Below are 8,166 nucleotides of genomic sequence, written 5' to 3'. Positions count from 1 at the left end.
CTTAAACACTGACCCTACAGGGCACCCTCATTTGTAACAATAAACAACTACAGACCAATTTAAATTCTTCCTATATTATCAAAAATATTTGAAAAATTATTTACAAACAGCTCGACTTCTAACTTCGTAAAATTCAACATATTAAGTCCCTATTAGTTTGGCTTCCGCTCCCAAAACGATACAGTTATTAGTCTGCTTGATATAATGAACACACTCCTTGACAAAAAATGAGTTCCCAATTGGGCTCTACACTGACCTGGGAAAGGCCTTTGATACTGTAAACCATGACTACCTCTTGCTTAAACTTCACCATTAAGCAATCCAAGGCCTAGCCCTGAACTATATTTGATCCTATCTTAGTGACAGACACTAATATGTAGCCATTAATGATATAACCTCCCCACTTTCTATCAATACCCATAGGAGTGCCACAGGGCAGCATCCTAGGACTTCTCCTATTTCTTATTTACATGAATGATCTGCCTAATGTCTCTAACATTCTTAAACCTATACTATTTGCTGACGATTTGCCAAGTGAACCCTCTTCCTATCTCAACCCCAGAGTGTAACTTATAGTTTCATCTAACATCCAAGGTGCTTTGCTTTTCCATTCAAAAAAGTTTTAATTTTTACATTTTTTTCTTTTCTTGATTATCCCATTTTATATTGTTCATTTCCTCATTTGTCAATTATTGTATTGTTATTTGCTATTACATTGATTACATTTGCATAATTTTAATATTTAATATTGCTGATTATCAAACTAATTTTTGCTGTAATTTGTAAAAATTATAGCAAGTAGATTTACAGCAGATTTAGTATTTTACTGTTCTGATATCGCTGTCTTCATAGTATCTTGACTCCATTGTATCTACATGCAAACTGATATTGACCCCGAACTAAATCTCCTCTCACAAATCTACAATAACCTGCACATTGATCATCATTAATGCAGGTATTACACAGCAAACCTTGCCAAATACAAACTCCGAAATAACACTTGCCATTCAGTTTTCAACCAAAATGTCAGATCAATTGGTAAAGATTTTGATGATATAAAAGCACTACTCACAGCACTAGGTACTAAACTATCGTTCATTGGTTTAACAGAAACGTGGCTAAGACCATACCCAACTTTACAACTTAACTGGTTATAGAGCCATTCACAACTGTAGGCCTAACAAAAAAGGTGGTAGCACAGTTGTATATTACCAAGATACCTTCATCTGCAATAGTGTCATTAGTGACAGAGATGACTACTGTGAATATACCTTTGCTAAATTCTCCATTAAATTCCCCCTTGACTATTGGAGCTATCTATAGATATCCCGATACTAATACAACTACATTCTCAGATAACATAAGATTCCTTATCATAAACAACAAGAACAATAAAAATCATATCATTCTAGGAGGTGACTTCAATATTGACCCCTATCAACAAAATAACCCCTCATGTCAATTATTTCCTAAACAGCATGAACTCCTGTATGCTAGTCCCCACAATCACCAAGCCCACCCGAATCACTCAAACATCCACTATAGTAGAATAATTTAGAATAGTAGTTCTAAACATCCACTACTAGATTGGAACCCTTATGGACTAACATAACAGCTCCCCTTGCATCTGGTATAATCACTGATAGAACAAGGGACCACTATCCTACCTTCCTCAGAGCAAACATGGACAGACACCAAGAAACGCACCTTCAGACTACACAGTGAAGCAGCAATCTCACAAATGCACTTCACAATATTAACTGGGAATCTGAATTCAATAATACAACTATCCTAACTCTCTTCTCCTTTCACCAGTCAGCCTGACATATTCTGTCCATCATTCACTCACTATAAACCAAGCTGGGAATGCAGCAGATACAGGCATGTAAGGGAAATGTATGACGGCATCAAGCAGGCCCTCGGCCCAATCCAGAAGAAGAACGCTCCTCTGAAATCTGCCACAGGCGATGTGATCCAGGACCAGACAATGCAGCTGAAGCGCTGGGTCGAGCACTACTATGAGTTATACGCCAGGGACAATGTGGTCACCGAAGAAGCCCTGAGCGCCACTGAGTGCCTGCCTGTGTCTGGAGGTCGACTGCGAACCGACCCTCGAAGAACTCAGCGAGGCCTAGACTCCCTTGCTTCTGGTAAAGCTTTTAGGCGGCATTCCTGCCGTGACCTTTGAGTGCTGCAGAGGTAGCCTGCTCATAGAGCTGCATGAAATTCTCTACCTTTGCTGGGAAGGAGAGGTGCCACAGGACACGAGGGACGCCGACATCGTCACGCTGTATAAGAATATAGGTAACAGGGGCGACTGCAACAATTGCCGTGGAATCTCCCTCCTCAGTATTGTCGGAAAGCTATTTGCTGGAGTCACATTGAAGAGGCGCCATGTACTTGCTGAGAGAGTCTATCCAGAATCACAATGCGGATTCCGAGGTAACAGCCAGCAAACACAGAACGTTTGTGGACGTTTTTAAATGGTACCACAAATGTAATACTGTAACTTCTGACATAAATACGTATATCTGACGTCTTTAAAACCACTAGATAGTGTGGATTACACTACGCTGGTCAAGGGATGTGGTGTAATTGTTGCAGCCACCTTGCAAGTTGAACTGGTACCAATGCTGGTGGCCCTTAAAATGATTGAAAACACTGTAGTAGACAGCTATATTTTTTCAGACTCCATTTGTTCACTACTAGCATAAAATAGTTTACAATCAAATAATGACATACTTGTCTCTGAAGCTAGACATACATATATGCATACATATGCGCTATTTCACTATCCATTTAATTAAAAGCAAAAGTGTGTGCGTTGGTTGGTAAGTAACTTCTAATATATGGTCACTTTATTTATATCTGCTCAATAATATTAACTGTCCATTGTTTGTTGTTCTATTTGTTTTAGTTCTTTTAATATTACTATTATTAGTTAAATCTAATTCTTAAGCTCCTCATTGTATCTAACAATTTTTTCAGATTTTTATATTGTCGATTATTATCTAATTTTTACTTTTTGTTCTGTGTTGTTCAATTAGATGTTAAATGAAACTGGTAACATCTACAATCGAGAGATATGCGAGGTTCATGTCACATCCATACAGTTTATATACAAAAGGTCTGTGGTCGCTGCCATATATATTTATTAGCAGGTATAGAGATTGCATAATAAATTTGATATTTTTAATATTATATATTTACTGAACAAGTTTGTTTAATTTTCCTTAACTTTTTTGTTAATAAACAACATTGTCGTAAACTGTTTAATTACTACCTCATTAAACATAGGATTGGTCTAGTTGCAAAGGAAGTAGTTAAGAGGTACTCATCAGTGCTTACCAGTATAATAAGAGAAAAGTGTTTCTATTACGAGAATAGATTCAAAGAATCAAAAGGCAACATGAAAAGCACATGGAGAGCCATCTCTAACATCCTAGGCGCTAAACAACATTCACATAACTAGATAATCTCCAAGGATGGTTATACACCTGCAACAGATCTTGAAACAGCTACTGAATTTAATAGCCTCTTTTCATTGAATGGTGCTCACCTTGCCCGAAAAATCCCTCAGACCCAGACACATGTTACCACATATCTTTCAGGTAGCTTTCCAAACTCTTCTTCTTCTTCTTCTCTCTCCGGTCAGCCCTACTGAGGTTGTGTCCATCATTCACTCACTAAAATCCAAAGCTGGGAACATTACTGAAATACCATCCATGGTATACAGGAGTGTCTCCCAGGATTAGATGGAAAATGGGAAAGAGAGTGGCAGCTACATCAATCACAGTATGCTTCAAGAAATTCTAGACATGCAGAATTTGCTCATGGGTAGGAGATAATTGGTGATGAGGGGCAACACAGGAAGCAGAGTGAAGAATGTGGAGGTGGGTGATGGTAGGACCACACAGCAAGAGGAACGGCCTTCTCTTGTCCCCGGAGCTGACTATGTGCGTCTGGTATTCCTGGCTGGAACAACAACCCAAGCTAAGTTGTTATTGTTCAATCAACTTTCTAACAACTTCAACAGACCATATTGAATTCAGTCTGACCAAGACTAACTTCTGCCTACATATGTGTGTCACATAAGCAAGATGATGTCATCAGTCGGCTGGTTGAAGGAGAGACTGGTAATAGTTTTTACCAGATATAATGTAATCAATCTCCCTAGAAAATTTAAGGAGTATCTTGTTGCCAGTTTTCGAAGAGAGTTGTCTGTTCATAGAGCAGTTAATATTGAAGGGGGTGTACAAGGCATGACGCATAAACGAGGATGGTGAACCACTCAAAAGGATCATCATTGTCTGGAAAGATAATGAACCTCCTCATCAACAACATTGCTTCCTTGGAAGTTTCATCCAACCAAGTTATATTAAACCTTGGATGTCCTCTCCTCTTATCTGTTATAATTGTCATGGTACTAATTATGTGTAAGTACTGTTGACGTGAGTGTATGTGCAGGTTCTGTGCTGATCACCATGATACAAGGATGCGTCTTCACAAGGACCCCCTCCCCCTATGTCTCAGGACAGTGAGGTAGCCTCTCCTCTGGTCAAAGTGTGTCCCCAGTGTTTACTTGAAGGCATACATGTTTGGTATCATGACTGCATACAATGTCCAGTCTTCCCTAACTTGTGTAGAAAGCCAGTGGTGTTTGACCCAGCTGCACCAAGCTGGACGCTCCTGATATCACCTCCAGTAAGCAGTCTCCAAGTATCGTCCAACTGAAGCAGACAAAATATACGAGTTGATTGGATAAAGATGAAAGTTACTGAATTGTGTAAATAAAATAACCATTAAAGACAAATCTGCCCAATGGATGTGGAAAAGTGAGTCACGTTAGCAATAGTGGTAAAGTGAAGGCAGGATGCTAGATACTCCAGAATTGCCAAGACAGCATTTAGATGAGATGGACAGCCTTTAGAGATGCAGGCTCTGCCCTTAAGGACCTAGAACCAGCAACCAGCAGAAACCATGACTGGTTCGAAGGAAAACAATGAGAACATGTATTTATGTAAAAAAAAATCACCTGTTATGTGCACAATAGAATGACCCTACATCACAAGGGAAGATGCCTTTTTGAGGAATCTCGCTGCCGGCACCATTGTTAGCAGGCTGCACACAGTTTTGTTCTCTGGAAAACTTAAAGACTCTGAACACCCATCAGCTCAAATCATCCATTTTGTGAGGAAGAACACATCAATACCCCAAGACTGAGAGAATATCTTGTTTGGAAGGAAACATTACCGATTTCGTCTCAAGATAATGAAAAAACGTTGTTGATCAGTTGGTGTCCAGCTGGCTGGTATTGTGTACACCCCAGTACACAGGCGAGTAAAACTGTCGTACCGCACTTGTCGCCCAACTCTCCATGACAGTTTTTTGTATTAATATTTTTTGTGTGATGACTATCACTGAGCAGGTCATTAAGAGTCCTACCATGATGGGTGAGGTGGTACCTTGCAGGCAGTGCCACAAGGGGGCATCTTAGGTGAACCGAACCTGACAGGGAAAAGTAGACCAAACCGCTTAACTATGAGTTAGGTATCCCCAATTCCTGCAAGTACTACTACAAGCAAGACACCAGACATAATAGATGTAGAGAGGACATACTGTTACACACCAGCCAGTGTCACACTCGGGCACATCTTCCAAAATTAAAGATACTACAGACCAGATGAATTTCTACAGCATATGGAGTAGTAATAGCAATGGAAATGGAGCAACCAGACCTCAAATTTTTCAATCACCGTAAACCGAGAGGACAACTTATAATGTGCTGTTGGGATACCCAGTCGACTTTCAAAATAGTATATGTTACGAACCCGGATCCTGCGTCCGAGCATGGAGCAGTGACGACCGCGCCATCTGTGGGTCAGCTCCCGTAACCCCCTCCAAAAGGGACGACGACAACCTGGTGAGGACGACGTGTACTAGCTACGAGGGGCCAGTTTCCAGTCCCGTTCAGCACTCAACACCGCCGCCGCTGACCTCTGGTGAGGTGGTGCTCAGACTACAACGCCATCTATGGAGTGGATATGTCGGGCGTTTGTGTCTGAGCCTGTAAGTGAGGTGTTTAGTGTCCCTGTTATTGATGACGTGTCTGCTTACAGAGTCGACCTGGGACTGCTGTGATGGAAGTTGAGTCAGTCTACCCAAGGCAGCCGTCTCCCATATCTTGTGCTTTGCTGCAGCAGCTGTGACGTCGTCCCTGGAAGAACACTGTGGTGTTACCCTGCCAGTGGAGTGGCAGTAGAAGGATTACCCGGGACCGACTGCTGGAGACGTTTATCCACTGGGGTATTGAGGGCAGGAGAGTGATTTGTGATATCACACGAGGCTCCTGTCTAGGGCGTTACCCTTATATCGTTCGTGGAGTGGCCTGACCAGCCTTGCTGATCCGGAACCTGCCAGGCAGACCTGCTGGACGTGTGGTTGACGGCCTCCACGGCGGTGCCCCCAGTGGACCTGTGTTTTGGCTGACCTGGTGGCCAGGGTAGGCTCAGCTTCCTAGAGGATTCGTTGTGAGGCCACGAAGAAGCACTAAGGATTTAGCACCCGGAGAGCGAGGATCCATAGTCTTCAGCAGAAGACTACAGTGTATTTCCCCTGTAAATAAGTGTTTATACCCCTCCCCCTGTGCACTCTTTATATATTATTTATTGGTGATGGTGAATTATAGTCTTAAGTTCTTAACTTTCTTTCCCTACCCCCTTTAAGTTACTTGCGTCACGGATCACATCCCTTGAAAGCCACTACTGGCTTGGGGTCGGATACAACTTACTCTAATAACATCAGAGTACGAACTCAGTTGCGACCCGAGAGGGCCGTAACATAATTGGCATCCCCAGCGGGATACGTCCCCTTGTTAAGTATGTTTGACAGGGGTGGTGAAGTGGCGTAATCCCTGTAAATAATTCCCCTGTGTGTGACGATTGTGAGGTTATACGTCCTGTGCGGTGCTCAAGAGTGACTAAGTGCAATATTGTGCAGTGCGGTGCTCGCTGTGATTAAGCGATTAAGTGAAATATTGAGTAGAGCGGTGCTCAGTGATTCAGTGCAATATTGTAGAGCGAAGGGTTCGCCGTGATTAAGTGCGATATTGCGTAGTGCGGTGCCCGAAGTGATTACGTGCAATATTGGCAAGTGCAGTGTTTTGGTGGCGATAAAGTGCAATATTGACGTAGAACAGTGCTCGGTGCGTTAAGTGCTAACGTGTAAGCAGTGGTGTTAAGTGCTAATTGAGTGTTCCGTCTGTGACAATGGCAGAAAAAGCTACCATCGATGATCTGGACGATGTTCAGGCTTTTCTGAACAGAGTGGACTGTCTTGCCAGATTAAAATATCTGAGCAAACCAGAACTTGTATTAGTGAGCGCCTACCTGGAGATCAAGATCCGTGCCAGTGATTCCCGTGTGGAGATCTTGTCCAAGGTTCACCGGCACTTGAAGGCAGAAAGAGAAACAGGAAGGCGAGGCTCCTATTACAAAGGAAGGTGAGGAAATAGCTTCCACCGGAAAAGGAAGATAAGGGCAAGCGACATATACAGCGATGCAGGTGAGCTTAATATCAGCTTCCTAACAGTCAAAATGCGTGCCCTAGAGATAAATCGCGAGATAGAGTGGAAGAAGTTAGAATTAGAACGAGAGTTAAAAGATAAAGAAGTGGAGATGAAAAATAAAGAAATGGAGATGAAAGAAAAAGAATTGGCGATGAGGCGTTTAGAATTAGAAAGAGAAGAGAAACGAGAGAGAGAAAGAAGAAAGAAGAGAAGAGGCGAGAAAGAGAAGAGAAACGAGAGAGAGAAGAACGAGAAAGAGAAGAGAGACGAGAGAGAGAAGAACGAGAAAGAGAGAGAGAAGAGCGAGAAGAGGGAAGAAAAAGAAAGGACAGAGACAACATGAACTAGAAGTATTGGCGATTAGGCGGTGGTCGGAGGCCAACAACCGACACCAGCGGTTTCGATCCGGTAAGGAACATCAAAAATGGTCCCCAAAATTCAATGAGAGGGAAGTTTCAAAGTTCTTTGCAGCCTTCGAGAAAGTCGCTGCCTCCTTGGAGTGGCCAAGGGAGAATTGGGCCATCATGATACAGTCAGTTTTGACTGGGAAGGCCCAAATTGCCTACTCTACGTTATCCCTTGACGACTCCGGCGATTAC

This window comes from Procambarus clarkii, chromosome 42 (genome assembly GCF_040958095.1).
Source record: "Procambarus clarkii isolate CNS0578487 chromosome 42, FALCON_Pclarkii_2.0, whole genome shotgun sequence".
Classification (NCBI taxonomy): domain Eukaryota; kingdom Metazoa; phylum Arthropoda; class Malacostraca; order Decapoda; family Cambaridae; genus Procambarus; species Procambarus clarkii.
The sequence above is the reverse complement of the archived record's forward strand: the minus strand, read 5'-3'. Positions refer to the sequence as shown.